The sequence below is a fragment of the Paroedura picta genome, chromosome 8, assembly GCF_049243985.1.
Source record: "Paroedura picta isolate Pp20150507F chromosome 8, Ppicta_v3.0, whole genome shotgun sequence".
Lineage (NCBI taxonomy): Eukaryota > Metazoa > Chordata > Lepidosauria > Squamata > Gekkonidae > Paroedura > Paroedura picta.
In genome coordinates this window covers 32,350,857-32,370,579 of record NC_135376.1, presented here as the reverse complement: position 1 = coordinate 32,370,579, position 19,723 = coordinate 32,350,857, and the positions used below count along the sequence as shown (strand labels likewise).

Below are 19,723 nucleotides of genomic sequence, written 5' to 3'. Positions count from 1 at the left end.
CTTGCAACAAATCTGTAAGTGGGTTGGCTTTGTAAGTAGGTTGGCATTGTGAATAGTAAGACTGCTAAGAGGGATTCACTATGGCCGGTATATTACACCAGTTATAAAAGGTCTTCATTACCCATCCATTTCTCGTCCCAACTGAAGGTACTTGTTTTCACTTTTAAAAACATCTAAAGATTCCCTCAGTGACCTTATTCAGCTTAGTGGGAAAATGTTGAAAAGCCTGGATGCAGGTCAAAACTCTGTGGCACTTTCAGACTTATGAAGGACCATTCACAAGTGGCTAAGAGCTATGCATCTAGCCGATGGCACTAACATGTAGCCTGCATTTAACCAGTTTGCTAACAAAAACAGTCTGAGGAACTTTAACCCTACTGAAATCAAGACATATTATATCCACATCACTCCTATGACACATTAAGCCCAGTAAAAAAAATATGTAGGATTATTCTAGTAGAATTCAGTCTTAGAACAAATTACAGCAGTTTCTATTAGCAGTGGTGTAGTGATTAAGAGTAGCAGCTTCTAATCTGGCGAGTTGGGTTTTATTCCCCACTCCTCCACATGAAGCCAGTTGGGTGACCCTGGGCTATTCACAGTCCTGTTAGAAGCTGTTCTCACAGAGCAGTTTCTCTCAGAGCTGTCTCAGCCCTACCTACCTCACAGGGTGTCTGTTGTGGCAAGAGGAAGGGAAGGTGATTGTAAGCCACTTTGAGACTCCTTCAGGCAGTGATAAGTGGGGTATAAAAAATTTGTTCTAATAACTAGTTACTAATTCAAGATGTTCACAGATGGACTATTTTATATGTTCTAGTACATGTCTTGGTATCAAAACTCATTTGGAGTTTCCTGTCTCTCCAGCCCCCCTCCCCCCCCCCCCGCCTTAGTCTCCCGTCTTAGTCTCCAATCACAGGCACCTTACCTGTGATACAAGATTTCTAAGAGATGACAACAGAGCCTCTGAGAGTATATCTATAAGTCCCTTTAATATGAAGGATGCCATCCATCCAGCCCCAAGGACCTAAATTTGTTTAGGAAACTAGATATTCCAACTCTTATTAATCTGGACTTGCAACCCTGATGAAGTCTCCTGTGCTCTGTCTCAAAGCTTTTTATCTTTTCTAATGAGGCGAAGATTAGGAAATTCACTCCTCTTAACTTTTCTTCCAATGGAAGAACCATCATACATACATATTTATGAAAATAACTTACCGGACCAAAGTGTGCAGAACCCTTTCTTCTTAGTGCTCATGTCCTAACCTGAGTCTCTAGTTTTGGGATGACTCATAGCTTCTTCCTTACTTCCCTTATTGGTTGAGAGTGATGTGAGACTCCTTGTCACTCAACAATATTGTCAACCAGCAGACTGAAGTCTGGTGATGTTGTAGTTCATACAGAGCTTTCCAGCAGCCTAAAGATGATGGAGATCACTGTGACCTCATTGGAGCTTGGGATACGTGTTACCCTAAAATCTTACCACTATCAGGCTGATGACTAATGAAGTTGCAGCTCATCTACATTTTCTTGTATGAAGAACCATCTACTCCTGAATATTCCTGCCCATTACATTGTTTCATTACAGACATTGTTTTGTATTCCTAGGCTTTCAGAAGTGGTAACAGCAGCCATGAGAGATATAGCTTTCTTGTTAGTGGAGCACTGACTATGAAATAGACAATTTATCTTTGCCTAGTTGCATCACTGCTTAAATTTAGTTGGCAGGTTAAGATCTTTTTTATTTCAACCATTTATGGAATGGAAGGATATTCTTTAACCCGCTCCTGTGGAGCGGATTAAATAATTGGATAAGGGCACCTAAAGAGGCCCTGTCCATGATGAGGAAGGGTGTCGATAGGCCCCTTCCTCATGACTGACAATTGGAGGGCCCAATCGGCAGGTGCGAGTGTCAGTCCCGCGGCAAGGGACCAATGGAGAGCCGCACGCAGCGCTGCTCCCGATTGGTCCCTCCCCACCAGACTGAGCACTTGGGAGGCGTGAAGCGCCTCCCGCCCCGCCCCCCAACTTCCTGCATCCGCAAACCCGACGCCATTTTCACCCCACCAGCCCGCCCGCACACAATGCTTGCTGCCTCGCCACACGTACACGACGAGCCGCCACCGCCCCAACACGCAACCACCCCGCCTCGAGAATGCCCCATGCAGCTCCCTGCCACCACGCCTCAGCCTCCTGCCACCGCTGACACAGCCCCCGACCCGGTGCCGCCTTCCCCCGTGGCGCTGGCCCCTCCGACAGCCACACCAGTGCCGCACCCGCCTTCGCACGGAGACAGCACCTCCACGCCAACCCGCCAAGCCTCCAGGTGCTGCTGCCTGCCGCCGCACCTCCAACGCCGGCTCCACCACCAATGGCGCCGGCCGCAGCCACGGGACGGCCACCGCCTCTGCTGCCAGCAGCTGGCTCCAGCACAGGCCGCGGCCGCAATGCTGGAGCTGCCACCGCCGCAAGGACATCCACCAGTTTGCCTCTCTGCCGCTGAGGAGCCACCTCCACAGCCACCAACGCCTCAGGTACGGCCTGTGAGACATCCACATAAGCCCCCAGCCAACGTGCCACGCCCTCGCCCTCGCCCCGGCCCATCCAAAGCCTCCGGACCGGGCCCAACCACTCCCAGACCGCACAGCCACCCCCCAAGCCCTCATTGCCATCCTAGCGCCCGCTGTATTTAAACGACAGCGGGCTTAATTACTAGTTATTCTATAACTAGCTTCAAAGCCCATTCCTAAGAACGGGCCTTGAAAGGGCCCCTGCCCTGGTCCCTGGCCAGGCAGTTTAAGGTGGCTTTGGGTGGCAGTTCGCAACCAGATCAAGTTGGGTGGGCAGGGGCTGGGCAGATCATTAGCAGGGCTGGGACAGAGCTCCTTACCAGGCAGTCAGCAGGCCGGGACGCCCTCGTCAGCAGGCCCAGCCTAGCAGGCCAAGAGGCCCTTGTTAGCAGGCCCTACTTAGCAGGCAAAGAGGCCCTCGTTAGCAAGCCCTCCACCCCGACGCTATGCTCAGGGCCCTTGCCCCTTACCTGCTGCTGGCTCCAGGCACTGAGGCATCTGAGAGCAAAGAGGCTAGAGTCCAGGGACGGAGGGCGGGAGCTGCAGGGACAGGGCCAATAAGGGCAAAGCTGGCTGTACCCTGATTGGCCCTATTCCAACTTGGACAGCTGGACACATCCCACCCGCTAGGCTGTTTCACAAATATATAAGGGAACAACAATGGATATGGATTTCCTTGTATCCCAATATTCCTTTTTTGTCTGTCAGATTCTTTGAGGCTTTCTGCTGCTGTTAATTTTGCTTCAGCTGGGTTGAATTTGGCTTTTGTTTTAAATTGTTCATATATTATGTTATGAACGGAGTGCAAAATGGCAATATATAGATACTTTAAGTAATAAATAAATAAATAAATAAATAAATAAATAAATAAATAAATAAATAAATAAGTGGCCCCCAGAACCCAGATATCAGTAGTCCATGCCAAACACTATTCTTTATGCTAAACTAGCTTAAAAGTGCATGCATAGAAATAGATTTATATGACAGGACTGTATCTTAAAAAAAAATCAATATCTATTTCCTGATGAATTTTTCTTCACTAATCATTTACCCAAAGAAGACTATGCTAATGGGTCATTCCTAGGAGTCTTCATCCTAGCACAGCAACTCATAGGAGTGGATTTTGGATTCCCTGAGCTAGGTGAAAACAGCCTCAGCCAAGGAAGCTGATATGTCAGTGTCCATTCTACAGCCAGCAGACTAGAAGACTGCAAAGCAGAGGAGCTGGACACAGAGACAAAGGGGCAGTCATGTAGCAGCATGGAATCCTGGGGTGAGCTGTAAATACAAAGAAGAGTTTGGTCATCTAGCAAGTTGCTAGTGGCCTGGTTTCTTTTTAAAAAGTCAGTCAACGTATGAGCTGACTAGTGATCCAATATGTGGTAAATGTGGCATGTGATTGTTTCATCCAGTTGCCACCATATCAACCACACTACCGCCTGCAATATTGTGTAGAGTGATCAGCCAAGACTCAGGACTTGAAGATGTACCTAAAGAATTGTGCTTACCTGTTTGATTTTTTAAAAATCCTCACATTTATAGTAAACCTTCTCCCAAGGAACTCAGGATAACTCCATGGCTGAAGTTATCCTATTTCCATCTGATAATCTGTAAAGTAGATGAGGCTGAGAAGTGACTGATCTCAGGTCATCCAGTGTGCTTTGCTGCCTGATCAGAAATTCTAAACCAAATCTTCCCAGCCCAAGTCCAACTTAAGATGCATTGGCTCACATTTGGAAATGTGATGGTCTGGTAGAAGCCTCAGTCACCATGGATTTTCTAATTAATTTTAGATGAATGATATAGCTAAAGGGGAAAAATTAGTAGTTTTCAAATTAGCGGTTTGTATAATGTAATTGTAGACTAATATTCGCTCTGATTCTTCTTTCTTAATACCCTTAACCACCACTAACAATTTACATGGACAAAAGCAGGATGCAACATAAATTTGCATACAAATAACTATTTTTCTATGATTCAGTTGGGATTTTTTTATTTTTGGACTCATCCCAGGTTGAGGTCTTAGAAACTGTGCAGAAGCCCTGAAAGGGATTGTATTCTAAGCCTAACAGTTATATATTTTCTTTCAAATGTACAGAGATAGTTGAATTCATTCTGCCCAGTACTGACTCATGCTTTCCCCCAGAAATTCAGTGGGAGTTTGGGTAGGAGACACATTAATATATGAAGCTACTTTATAATGAGTCAGGTCATTGGCTTGTCTCGGTCAGCATTGTCTATTCTGATAAACAGTGGTTTTCCAGAGTCTTAGGCACAGGTTTTTCACATCATCCACTTCCTGACAAGTAACTGGAGGTGCTGGGGGAGTGAACCTGGGACTTTCTGTATGCAAAGTTGATATTCTACCACTGAGAAATAATCTCCCCCAAGGTGATTTGCAGGACTAGACATTAGAAAAGACCACCACCATCATTTTATATATGCAGCATATTCTATAATGGCAGTTTCTGTTTCATGCTATTCTGAGGGCCCTGATGGAGCTCTCACAGTTCCACAGTGCTTGCAAGATGGAGCTCTTCCACCAGGTCTATGGTTGAGGCCAGGTCTGACAAGATCTGGGCTTCCACTCCTGACCAGGTAGTCTAGCTATCCTCTTCTAACCCGCCCCCCACAGGCATTTTTATATTCACTGTGAGTGGGGATGGGTTTTTAGTCTGCTGCCAACTTTTCTGGTTTTATTGTTTGGATTTTTGTTCTTTTAGGGGGTTTTATTGTGGGGTTTTATCTGTTGTTAGTCACCACGAGCCAGTTACGGGAGTGGCAGGGTATAAATTAATTTATAAATAAATTCATGAGGCTTACTCACAGGAAAGTGTCCTTGTGCTTACCGTCATAGTGTGATTCTAGGCGATACACAAAGAAGGGCTTGACTGAGACATTTATCAATTACCAGTTCCTACAATCTATTTTTTAAAGGAAAATTGGAACAATACTAGTTTCTTCTTTGCCTTTGCTTTCTCTTTCTTCTGCTCACTGATCCTAATGTGCTCATCCTGAATCCAAGGCATCCATAGCTAAATGTCTGACTAATGGACCCTGCTGTCTTTCCTCTATTCCTCTAGTCATTTATGCCTCATGTATTCTCTGAGGCAATCCAAGACATTTTAGTGCTTCAGGCAGAAAATCCAAATGGCATCCTCACAATGGTAAAATATTCTAATAATACACTAAAATCGCTGTCAATTTCTGCCCGTAATGGAGGCCCCAAACCTGCTGGTTGAGGTAGGCCTCCTCACTCTTGCTTCCTGGTAGGGCAAGCCTTGTATATTCTCTCTGGGTTATGAGGAAAACAAATAAAGCCCACACTCTCCCTCATTGGTCTTTTCATGCCTAGCCTGGTTAGCAGGGGGAAAAAAAACATTCCCGAATTGTTGCAGGATAATATAGTGTCATAAATAGAGCTATCAAGATTGTCAAGCAGCCTTTGTGGTTGTCAGAGCTAGGATGTTAAAAGAAAATTTCCCCTCACAATAGCTTTCTTCGAACTGTCAGCCTAATAACTTGCAAGACGAAGCTTTTTAGCTCTTGTTCTCTCGAGTCAGTTTAAGTAATAAATATGATGAAATAATTACCTGGAAAAATAACAACTCGATTTCTCCAAGAAAAAGGTGGGTTTGTATTCCTCCCCTTGTTCCTCCTGTCCAAAATAGAGGATTGTTGTGATTCTTCAAAACATTTTGAAAACTTTACGAAATAATTACTGTTGAGCAAGGGCTGAAACTTCATATCCAGTACCCTCAAAAAGCCGGCAGGTAGCCCAATCTGCATGGTTACTTGAAAATGCCTGCAGAGTCTGTCTTTGATGCTTCAGCTAATTACCTGGAAAAGGTGCGAGCGGGATGACTCACCTCTCCTCTCGCTAGCATTCTGCATCATTGCCACCAGACTAAAAAGAAACACAAACAGTTGTGCTCATGAGAAATAGATAAAGGGCCGGAGTCCCTAGTTGGTTGAAACCTGTCACTGACTTCTCAGAGGAGCCATATTAATTTGCAGTGCTGTGGTGCTGGCCAGAAGAATTGTGAAAACAAAAGTTATTTCTTAAGACTTTGGGGACCAATGCAAAGCAAAGTGGCAGATTTCTTGGGTATGTGACCAACACCTACTTACTGCACTTTTTAATTCTAATAATAACTTGGGAACATAAATCAGTGATGGAAAAGGAGCCGATTGGCACCCCTGCAGATGCAGTGGTCTGAGGGTCAGACCAAGCAGCCACAAAGGAAATGAGTAAGAGACAACAGGGTGCATATGTGATTCCAAAGCTATGTGTTACCCCATTCGAATAATCATGTGGGGTATAGCACAGGCCACTGGCACGACAGGAGCCCTACGAATGAGTAGAGGGAGGAAAAGAAAAACAACTGCATATAAAGCAACATTTGGATGGTAGAGGTTGCTGTCTTGCTACGCCGAACTCTTGGTAACTGAATTCCAATGAGAGTTCTATTTCAGACATGAGTGGAGACCTACACCAGGGGTAGTCAAACTGCGGCCCTCCAGATGTCCACGGACTACAATTCCCACGAGCCCCTGCCAGCAAATGCTGGCAGGGGCTTGTGGGAATTGTAGTCCGTGGACATTTGGAGGGCCGCAGTTTGACTACCCCTGACCTACATGATATAGGTTTTTCTCCCTGTATTTTGCCACACGGGTGTGAAATGTGCATGGATCAGGCTGGGTTTAACAATGTAAGCTGAAATGAGCAGGTATATCTGCACTGTCAAAAAAAAAGCAATACACAATATCCGATTAATACTAGCAGCTCAAATTCAGTTTAGGTCTGGTGCAACATCCACAGCATAGGTCATCAGGGTGTTGGACTTGGACCTGAGAGATCCAGGATCAGATTTCCACACCACAAAAGTCTGCAGGCTGCTATTGGGCCAGTCACTGTCTCTCAGTTTAACCTACCTCAGAGAGTTGTTGTCAGGATAACATTAAGGAGGGGAAAAAAGCAATATATGCCTCTTTGTAGGAAGGGTAGGATAAAAATGTACAAAATAATGGATTTGGTGCCAATAAGTCTTGCCTGGTTGTCAGCTGTAGCAGGCAACTCCCCCCCTCCATTGCCCTAGCCCCCTTCCTCATTCAGTGGAGGGTTGGAGCCAAATGAGGCCATGGTGTCATAAAACTACAGAATTCTTGGAGTGTCACGTGATGCCTTTTCGTCACTCTCTCCCCCAATATACTTCTGTCCCTGTTCCCTCCTTGCTGGCAGCCCTGGTCAGAAGTAGAGAAGAAGAAGAAGAAGAAGAAGAAGAAGAAGAAGAAGAAGAAGAAGAAGAAGAAGAAGAAGAAGAGTTGGTTCTTATATGCCGCTTTTCTTTACCTGAAGGAGTCTCAAAGCGGCTTACAAACGCCTTCCCTTTCCTCTCCCCACAACAGATACCCTGTGAGGTGGGGAGAGGCTGAGAGAGCCCTGATATCACTGCCCGGTCAGAACAGTTTTATCAGTGCCATGGCAAGTCCAAGGTTACCCAGGTGGCTGCATGTGGGGGAGTGTAGAATCAAACCCGGCATGCCAGATTAGAAGTCCGCACTCCTAACCACTACACCAAACTGGCTCTCAGTAACCTCTAATAGGCACCAAACACAAAAGACAGTTGATTCCCTCCCCCCCCCCATTGCAACCAAAGAAAAAATCCTGGAATTCCATTCTGAGACTGCCTACTTGAGGCCCCCAAACTTCGAAGCTGCCTCTCTTTCTTCCTGGAGGATTCAAGTTTCCATTCTGGAGAAGTGACTGAGAATGATAAATTGAGGAAACAGATGCTATGCTGCTATGGAATGCAGGCACAGCACAGAAGATGACAGAGGGCATTCAGGATAATACTACTGACTGGTGCAGTTGCATTATCAAACGGCCTTTTACTTGCAGCTAACAGCCTGCCAGAAAATATGGAATATTACAAAATATGACATTTGGAAGGTTACAAAAATTGCAAAATATGTTCTGGAGCAGCAGAGTCAAAGTTTTTAAAAAGGCAATGAAGGAATTGCTGAAGAATCCACCACCACCCCGCCACCCCAAATACAGACATCAAAGATATTTTGGTGACCATGATGGAAAATGGCAGTGACACCCACTGGATGGGGAAATAATGACAATTTGCTTCCTAAGCTTGACTGCTTCATCTGCCTACCTGATTTTAATGGATACTTCCAGCAGAAGATCCAATAGGACTCTAAGCCATGTCTCAGTGCCACTGTGGCATCCTTCTAACAACCCCTTGTAAAGCCAGGAATACATTATGTGCGTATAATGTGCCATTAAGTCTCAGCTGACTCGTGGCGAACCTGTAAGGGTTTTCAAGCCAAAAGACTAAGTGAGGTGGTGAGCCATTGCCTGCCTCTGCACAGTGGCGGTGGAATTCCTTGGTGGTCTTCCATTCAAATACTATTTGGGGCCAATCCTGTTTAGCTTCCAAAACATAATGAGATTGAGGAAGCCAGGGCTTGGTGGTCTTCCATTCAAATACTATCTGGGGCCAATCCTGTTTAGCTTCCAAAACATAATGAGATTGAGGAAGCCAGGGCCATCCTTGCCAGACTCTCTCCCTTCCCACCCCCAAGCCATGCAACTGACCAAAAGGGAAGCAGCAGAGTTGCAGGTAATTGTGTAAGAAGCCTGATTGCAACCAATGCTTGGAACAATTTTCCTGGGACCTTTGGCTTTTACTCAGCACAACAACTGCCCAGCTTATGAATGAGTGCTAAACATTGCCTGCCTCTAGTTTTGATTGATGTAGTAAAAACTTTAAGATAAAATTGATTGATTGTGGTGCCCTGGCTTATGTGGAGAAGCAACGCCACAATTTGAGGGAGCTCAGAAACAGAAACAGATGAAATATTTAGCAAATAATGTCTGCTGGACCTATCTCACATGGTTTTAGAGGTTTGCAAAGTTAGGGTGAGTAGTTAGGATAGTCCAAGAAAGCTGGTGCAGATATGACAGCAAGGCATTTTTTTCACAAATAAGACTGCTGTCGTCTTCTAACATAACTCCTAGTGACCCCATCCATGGGACTTTCCAGGTTGTGGATGAGCAGAGGAAGTTTGCCATCGTCCTCCTCTGCATAGCAGCTACAATCTTTCTTGACGGTCTCTCAAGTACTGAATGTGGCAGCCTTCCTTAGCTCTCAAACGTATAGAAGGCTAAGATGGGTTATTCAGGCTGGAGTATCCCACACACACACACACACACACACACACAAAACAAGTGTATTTTTCACATGGCTAAAATAGTGGTAAGTCTATCCCAGATCAGTGTATTTCATTTCAATGGCTGCCTGAGTCTCTACTAATTGAAGGAGGTTGTCTATAGAAGAAAAGGACTTTGTGCAGAATTGGCATATAGTGTAGCATTGAACAACACAAGCTGCCAGCTGGCAAACTCAGATGAAATATTACCTTGGTCATGAATTCACAGGACTGTGTTAAATAAGCTGCTATCCTTCAGCCCTTCCATCAGTAATACAGGGATAATAATACTGGCCTTCTTTGTAGCTAAGCTGGAAGTCATTCAGGCAAGACCTATCTATGCTGCCTTTTTCTCCATATATAAGCATATTTTAAGTGAATAAAAGTAACAATAACAACTTGGTAAGGAAAAAAGCATTATACATTATACATTATACATTACTGGTTTTGTAGTATTATTTGTACTATTCTTTTGGACGGTGAGAAAATTGAGAAATGTAACATCCCACTGGAGTCTTGACTTTTATTAGCTCCCCCCATACTTTAAAATAGATTTCCAATTGTTTTCTGCATTGGTTGCCTCATCTCAGCATGGCCATGACACCTTTCTCTTCCTGTAATGAACAATTCAGCTAGCCATAGGGGAATCCAAGGCTACCAGCATTACCAAAGACAGACGTGTAAATGTTAGTGACTTAACAGAAGGCTTTGAGTAATATCATGCCTAGGACAGATACTAAAGCCCCCTTGAAATAACCCGTGAACATTCTCAGCGGAAATAATTTAATTTGGGGGAAAGGTGTATTAAATGGACTGAAGTGTCAACTGATATTTCTGGCTGCTGCTGTTGCTCAGCTTTTACTGAGAGTAGCTTGCTATAATTTAGGATAATGTACTTGGGTGGAAGTAATAAAGTATAAAGGCTTCCTTCCCTTCGATGCAACTTCCTTCATGCCAAGGTCAATAAAGCACAAGAAGTCAGTAATGATGGCAAGAAGATGCCAAAGTGAAAAATCTCTCCTTCGTGTTTTGGTGGCTCGTGACCAATTAAATAACTCAAAGGGAGTTGGTGTGGAGGGGGAATGAAGAAGGGTAATATAAATGAAAAAAAGCTTCTAAAATGGTTTTGGTAATAGAGTTACCTGGGTACTGACTTTTGTTCAATCTAATTTGTTTTTCATCTTATTTAATTAACTTCTGGTAGCTTTTATGATCCAGTTTTCTTCTCTAATTGTTCTAAAAATACCCTGTTAAAATTATTGTTTTCTAGAATGATGGTAATATTACACTTTTGAATAAATGGTGGGCTGAAAAGGGAGAGGAGATATTAACATGCTATGGCACCCAGTAACCTGTAAGAGTCACATTGTCCCTTTCAGAACTGTATGTAATCCCATTATGATAAGCTAAGTGATAGCTCTGTATTCCTCGGCTTTGATGTATCTTACTTGTTGATTGTGTTATTCATGTCCCACAACCTTAATGCTGACACTGTAACCTGCCACCCCCTTGAGTCTTCACAGAATCAGCCTCTCTTTCAGATGGCTATCCAGCCTCTGTTTAAAAATTTCCAAAGATGGAGAACCCACTACCTCCCGAGGAAGCCTGTTCCACTGAGAAACCACTCTGTCAGGAACTTCTTCTGGATGTTTAGATGGAATTTATCTTGAATTAATTTCATCCCATTGGATCTGGTCCATCTCTCCAGGGATGTTGATGTGCTTATCCAAAAATCGTTGATGTCCTCAAATTGAGCCTACCTACTGAATAGAATAGTTAGATACAGAATAGACAGTTCAAAACTGAATTTGGTAAGAGAGGAAAACAACTGATAAATATATTTACAGTTCATCTAGGCTTATACATAAGGATGCTCAGTCACCTGCTGTTTCAGTTAGTGACTTATTAGCAAGTTGTGATCACTGAAGCTGAACATTCAGTACTTTATTTGTCCATGTCTGATTAACTGGATTTATGAAAAAAGAGAAGTGTGCACAGCAATTTCTAAAACTGCATTTTGAGATGAAGAGTTTTTATACCCGGCTTTTCACTACTCAAAGGCATCTCAAAGTGGCTTACAATTGCCTTCCCTTCCTCTTTCCACAACAGACATCCTGTGAAGTAGATGGAGCTGAGAGAGCTCTGGCAGGACTGCTCAGTCAGAAGAGTCCAATCTGGACTGCGATGAGCCCAAGATCATCTAGCTGGCTGCATGTGGAAGAGTGGGGAATAACCCAGCCATGATACTGAACTGCAAGCAGCAACTGTGCAGGTGCAGTGCTGTTGGAAATGGCCAGAGTGCTTTAGAGATGGCTCATTAATGGAATGGAATTCACTGTATGAAGCTCTTGTCCCTGTATAGCTTTACTCATAACTGGGTCATCAATGAATAACATCTGGTTTAGAACAGGAATGTGAAAGGGGTCTTGGTGTTTAAGCCAAAATTTCAGATGAACCCTCTGAGAAACAGAAAAAAACAAAGGTAGAAAATTATTTACATGTTCTAGGAAATGAGAGGACAGAATGCAGTACAACTTGACAATTTTACAAGACAAATGCAGGTATAGTAATTACATAATGTCATAATTTTAAAATGAAGCACATTGATGGGTAGCTAGCAAACACCCATTTAAAAAAATAGATTCTCCTTCAAAAAACTTGCCAATTGTTAACATTTTTTTCTCGTATGCATTTTTCAGAAGATCTTTCAGCATCGTGGAAGGTCCTGTGGTACCTACATGTATACCTGCCTCTTAAAGAAAGGGAAACACCATCTTTGAGCTCAGCTCACCAGGTACATCAAAACATGTCATAAAAAAGGTCACAGTGACTCCTGTACCACAGGATTGCCACAGTGATTCAAGGTTTTTTGAAAAAGGCACACAACAAAAAATTTCAACAATAATTGGCAAACATTCTGAAGAACCTCTTTAAAAACTCACAGATATTTGCTGGTTACCAGTCTATGTATTTTATTCTAAAATCATGATATTATATAATTACAAAAATCTGCATTATGTCTTGCTATAAAATTATGAATTTATACTGTTTTGTCCTCTCATACCCTCTAGTTCACGTTTGTATGACAATGAAGATTTTGATCATGGTAAATCAACTGGCATTCATGTTGAGGTTCTCAGAGTCTTCTGTATACTTACAGAGGATAGGTTGTGTAAAAGTCTTGACCAAAATGGAAATGCCATCTGGAAGTCTGTTCTATTCAGTTTGAGAAGCAGGGTAAAATTGGAATATATGAAGTATTTGCAGCACATAAGATCAAGGCTACAGCAAATATTCACTGGTAGTTTTTTAAAAAAGCAAATTATAATTGGGATGATGTTATGACATCACATAGTTGCACTGGCTTTATGACATCCTTATGTCACCAGACCAGAGAGGATTGTACATATTGTACATTTGTAAAATATTAATCAAAGAAGTACTATTGTAAGCAGAGTTACCTCCTTAAGATCTCTGTAGTCAATGGACTTAGAAAGACGTGACATCTGTATAGGACGATGGTGTCAAATTGTCTGTGTGTATGGAGGAACAAATGCTGTGGATATTTATAAGAAAACAAATGATCACAAATACTTAGTTCTCTGCGGATATGTGCACTTATTTACGAAAGGACTTTATTTGTGTATTTTCGGGCCACCTAATTAGCTGGATGACAATACTCACATTTTACTGTCACCTAATTAGCTAGATGACAATACAGTTTCTACTGACCACTTTTGCAGTATGAATATAAATTACATGAATGAGAAAGAACTGAATCCAAAGGAAATGAAATTTATTCTAATTCTCTGTTTTCCAATAATAACTAGTTAGAAAAAATTCAAATTGGTTAACCGGATTGGGAAAGTAGCAAAATATGTCAATTACATTGTTTACAGGAATTGGCCTGTCCTGTCTCTGTCCCTCAGCATGTAACACCCGTGAATGAATATTTATGAAAAGTTAATGCATATTGAGAAGACAATCCACACCTTGAACTTAGGGATTTTTATCATTCCATAGAATGTGGCTTAATAAAAAAGGACTGTCGCTTTCTTTTTCCAGTCATTCCTCTCCATCATCGGATAAACCTCTTCTCTTTACTGAATAAACTGCACATTATGCAGCGGTAAGTACTGTCAGTCATGCAACAATAGAAACTAAAAAAGAAAAGGAAAATGACGGTAAATTATTCTGAGATGTCACTTTGGGAATACTAGCCCTCATTTTGCCAATTCGTTTTCTTTCCCCTGTGTGTATGTACAAGATGCAATGTGTCCTGTCTAGTTTTGTAGGACTGGAGAAAATAAAATATGCCACAGAATTAGCTTGGCTATATAAAATAAGGATATTTTCAGACATCTTCCTATGAAATGGCAGCTGATAGGACCTTGAAACAAGGACTTGGGAATGTATACTAGAGAAACGTAAAATCCATTACAGGAATTTCATGGGTAATTCCATGTGCTTGAGTCCTTGGCCATGTTTTGGGATAGAAGAATCTTTATGTGTTTACATTTGTATATAATTTCGATTTTCCAGATTATTTTCAGAATGTTTGTACCAGATCATAATGTATTGATTGTATCCAATGGGTGATCCCAGAGCTTGTTTTGTGTACTAGGCTGTAGCATGTATAGATGGTATCATTGCCACGCACAGCATCCTGAACCTCTGTGGCAATGATTCTGGTGTGAATTTCTCTGTCAGTTCTGCCCTCAGCTGAACACGAGATCCATAGCCCATACAAACACATTGAATGTTCCTGAATGTAAGTAAATGGCGAACGGGACTTACCCCAGGCGCTGTTGCTGCAGCGGGGAAGCCCTTGCCATAAGAAGAGATGGGAGGCTGGGACTACAAGTCCCAGAATCCTCTGTGGTACGGAAGGCTGTGCGGCTGCCAGGAGGCTGGGTGGAGGGGTTGGATTGGCTCCTCCCAGCCTCCTCTCTCTTTTCCCTTATAGGGAAGAGAGAAAGAGGTGCACAGCTCTTTCCCTCTTCCCTGCTGCAGCATGGAAAAACCTGGTGGGATACCGAAAGGTCCCGTGCATGCTGGCTGGTATAATGAATTGACTGCCTTGTGGCCTGTGGGCACACGAGAGGGCTGTTTTTTTCACCATACCTTCCAATGCTTAACATTACCATTAAAGGTTGTGGCCTATTTTAAGCAAAAAAAGTTGTCTCATGTCTTTTGTGGCAGAAGGTCTTTCCCCTGCAAGGCAACTGCCTGTCTGCCACTATGAAATTCTAGAGTGGGTGCTCCTACAAGCTACATTTGTAAGCATATGTATGCAATAGTCATTGCCTATTTTACTCCAAATAATTGAATTGCTGAACACAATAGCCAGAAACTGCAAGAAAAGTTCCATTGACTTTGCTGCGTTGTTCCTTTTGCATCACTAACTTTTGTCTGTTGTGGATCCTACCTTTTCTGAAATCACTTCCTGTGGAGGAAGTTAGCTAAAAGACTATCTGCTTTTGAACTCAAGCTGATTTTTTCCATTTGGTGGTTGAAATAGCTTCCTGGCAAGACGGAGGCTCTGAGAACTTTGTTTCACATTGGAGGCCTGCTTCTGAGGAAAAGCAGCTGGGTCACTTTCAATGAGAAAACAGAACTTCTCGGACATTGGCTGGAAGGGTGTGACCTGTGGGTCAAGGTCAAGCGATACCAGCGGATCAGTGTAGCACCCCAGCAACTGATTGACGAGTTCCAAGGAATAATTAAGTTAGGAAGGATATGCCTCTGACGTTGATCCTGGTCCTTTCATAGAGTTCTTGACCTGAACAGATCTTAATGAGGTCCTGATTTCAGAACTCCAATACCTTTCTGTCTGCAGATTCTCCACCTGATGGGGATGGATTAGAACCCTTCCAGAAGGAACCTTGACAGAAGATTCTTTCTACCAAAGATCTTCTTTCACTGAAGATGCTATGGATATAACACAGAACACCAAGCATTAGATATGTTTCTAAACCTAGTTGATATTAGTGTTGTACAATGTGTACAGCATGGCAGGGCTGGCAAGTTAAAGTTATATCTCTTGAGAAGCCAGGAAGTACATTCTTTTTAATTAACAGAAGAGTTGGGGGCAGGACCCATTTTTTTCCTTGACCTGTTTGTAGCCAGAAGGAATGTGAAGAGATAGCAAGATATTTTGTAGGGCTCTCACAGCCAGTACAGACTTTAGGTTGGGGAAGGCCCTTTACCATTCCTGACTCTATCTATCCCCATCTCCTTTCCAAGTCTGTTCATTGCTGATCCCATCAGTCTGATGAACCAGATCATTGCACACTGCAGGGTGTCTAGCAATCACATATACTTACTACTTCTTTTTTCCAGATGAGACAAAATAACACTGAAAGGCTTCAGCCTGGCCTTAGTTAGATAAGGCTGAGGGGTAGCAATGTAGTTAAGCATTCTAGCCTATGTGTGATGTGCCAGTATATGTGGATGTGATACCAATGTTGGACTGGGGAGACTTGGGTTCAGATCCCCATTCTGCCATGAAGCTAACTGTGGGACCTTGAGCCAATCATTCATTCTCAACTTTGTTTGTCTCACCAGGCTGATGTCACAATAAAGAAAATTCCCCATCTCCAAATCCAGGAATGTCACTGAATTAAACTGTTGCAACATGAACTTGAGTTTGATATCCTTAAAATTTTATTTTTGCACCCATCACCCAAGTTTTCCACCTAAGTTTTGTGATCATTTTCAGGCATTCAAAACTGAATATGATTTTAAAAAGAAACTAATTGGATTTGAAATTGCTATATTAATTTGTGTCGCTCCTAATATTGATAACACCGTGCTGTGTTTTATTGCCCTATCATTAAAGCTGCTCTTTCCTTTTGTCTAGGTTTTGCCTGTCCCAGGGTATTCAGGGTGACTTAACATTCTTCTCTCTCTTCCTGCATCTTATTTGTTTCAGTACTCATAATTACTCAGTTGAAGCTGGCAGGAATCCCAGTGCTATTTACACTGATAATTCACAACTGGGCCTTGGAGCACAACCTCCACCCATCGAGAAAATCCCTGAACACTTTTTCTGTTGCTGACTTGAAACTTCATAACAGCAGTTATTAGCTTCTTCTAAAATGATAAATATTTCATAAATATTTATAATGAAGAATAACATTTTAACACTTCTTTCCTCCCTAAACATTGCTACTGGACATCTGTTACAAGCAATAATAGCAAACAAGTAAGAACTAACAACTGATAAAGCAATGACTCACTTTCTAATTCGATTTGTTCAGGAGCTAAAGTTTTCTAGTGTCTGCCTCTTAAATTATCACATCTTGGATTTTTTTCCCCCTGAGTTAGTAAAAGTCGCCATTATCAAGGCTTCCAGGAAGAGCAACAATTAACATTTCTCTTGTGGGCTGAAACATAAGATTTGATTATGTAGTCTCTAAAAGGTTTCACTATTCTTGACACTTCAGTGCCAATTTAAATTTGGAAAGTAGAATACCAGAGAAAGGAGTTCAAGTTTTTCTGTAGACAATGCCATATACTGTATCATCTGTCACTGGCTATGGTCAAAGGTCAACTTTGACTCTTGCCGCTGGTCAAGAGCTCTATGACATTTTGAACAACTGTCTCTTTGCATTTTTATAGTGCCTAGTGGCAGTAGAGTAGTTTATTGTATGACCCGCAACCTTCCACTGACTGGAAAAGAGTAGAGTTGACAAGGTTTGATAAATCATTCCTGATGAAAGAATAATTGCCATGCAAAAGTGACATAAAAGAGACAGAAGAACAGGATACAAATGGATGTGGTGTTTCCTGCAAATACTTTAAAGAGTTCTTTCTTTTAGGAAGAACTGTAGATATTGATTGACCTGAAAGGCAAAAGAAAGAAAGGATATTATTGTCATGGGTAATTATTTAGCAAAATATCCAAGCCATTCAAATAAGAAGTTTAATAACTTTTGAAATGCTTTAGGCCAAAAACTGAATTTAAAGTTATTAACAAATATGTGTAGCACCCCCCCCCCCTAAAATTTCAGATTGTGCTTGCTATTTAGGTAAACCATGGATTGACAGGGGGCTTACAGTGCTTTGTGGGAACTGAAGGAAGGGGGGAGCCCACTATTGGAGTACATGACACATTAGATTGGGAATTCCATGTATGTGCATGTTCCTAACGGGCTGGGGCACCCCTTTTTAAGGGTTTTTTTTAGCTAGAAACTTTCAATCTGTTTGCTGTTTGGTCATTCATGAATGGATACACTTCCAGACAAACTGTCTCCTTCCAATCAAATATTTACAGAACTTCAAAGTAATATAACTTGAGAGGCATATAGAGGAGCATTCAGGGAGGCCTCTTGCATCTTTGATGTCTCTAGCTTGCAGAAAATCTGTTCTCTACATTCCTGAACCTGCCTCACTCATTGCAATACATGCACTAATAAGGAAACACACCGCTAAAAATTTAAGTCAGCTTTTATAATAGTCAATGACTGATAATTATGGGTATGGGTATGGCCTGGCCCAGGGTCACGGAAGGCCGCATTAACTTCCATGGTGCCCAGAATACCGTGGGCACTGGCAGGGGCTGTGGCGGGCTAGCGCCGTGCATAATTGACAGCACCGAGCCACGAAGTCATCAGGGGTGTCCCCCTGCCCCTGCTGTGATGGCAGAGTGGCATGCTGCTCTTCACCAGCATGTGGTGGGAGCCTGGCCCCTCCCCACTCCCACCAAGCAGCTGCCACTACCAGGCAGCATCCCGGGCTTCCCAGCCTCGGCACATAGTGCGTGTGCACGCGCTATGCCAATGCATCCATGTATGCTGGTGTGGCATGCATACACGGGAAATGGCGGGGCATCCCACCGCAATGGCATGGTGGCCGCCCGGCGTAGCAGCCACGATGCATAATGGGTCTAAGTGACTCTGATACTTTACAGCTCTTATGTTGGAGCTTTTGCTAGCTTCTGTACATATTTTAGATGTGTTAAGAACTGGTGTATGTTAAAACCAGACCTTTGAAGAAGGCCCTATAAGGGCCAAAACATGTCGGTCTGTTGGTTAACATAGTGAATGGCAATAGCCTATGGGCTGGCTATATGTTTTTAATTCCTAAAGTTGTTTTTTTTAATTGTGCACAATAAAAGTAATATATTTTTAACAATAATACAAACATTCAACCTTTGAAGGTCCTAACTGTTACCAGTTAGGTTTTTATGGTCCCAGTTCCAGTCCCAGTTTTTTGTATTCCTGAGCCTGCTTCTGTCAGTACTTTTCTAGGAGCATCTTTTCTGTGGGGCTGTCACTTGGACCCTGTAAATCAAATCCTCAGGACACTTGAAAGGCCACTAGAGGAGAGACAGCTAGAGATCCCCTGTGAGTTTGGGGTCTACAGGGTCTGTTCTATAGTGACAAGAATTAAGGGAACCTAAGGTGGGCTGTACTGCCGCCACAGTGAACCATACTGCATTTTCCCAATTTTTGCCCATCCCTAGAAATGGCTACTGATTTGAATTACATTATGCCCAATTAATTAATTAATTAATGCCTAATATTAAGCAGAATTGTTTATGCTAATTGCAGATGCTGAATGCTCTTTAAATGTATTTTGCATAGATTAGGTCCCAAGTTCAGTCCCTAGCATCTCTAGATAATATCTAATTAAAGGACAGCAAGCGTAGGATAGATCTTTCTCTCCCTGAGACTGCTGGAAAGAGTAGACAGTGTTGACCTAGGCTGGCTAATGCTTTGGTTCAAGAATTATGATTTTTTTCAAAATTGTTTGATCTTAACCAGAAGACTTTTAATGGCTCCTTAAAGTGGTTATGGGTGTCCTCTTTCTGTTCATGCATGACCTGCTGTGTACAATCTTGCAGGAATCTAGTGCCTATAACAGTCAGCGTTTTGTGTATAATCAAAAAACAACAATTTAAGACTTTTGAAATGGTCTTTGAAAGT

General features: G+C 42.5%; 1 long non-coding RNA gene across 1 annotated transcript in view; it reads left to right on the top strand.

Moving 5' to 3' along the window:
• The window catches only part of LOC143842612 (uncharacterized), a 45,143-nt gene extending 28,749 nt beyond the window's left edge, over positions 1-16,394 (top strand). The window contains exons 3-5 of the long non-coding RNA XR_013233222.1: positions 12,491-12,585; positions 13,857-13,920; positions 15,631-16,394. This is a non-coding gene — a long non-coding RNA (uncharacterized LOC143842612). The remainder of the gene's footprint in view (positions 1-12,490; positions 12,586-13,856; positions 13,921-15,630) is intronic.
• The last annotated feature ends 3,329 nt before the right edge of the window (positions 16,395-19,723 follow it).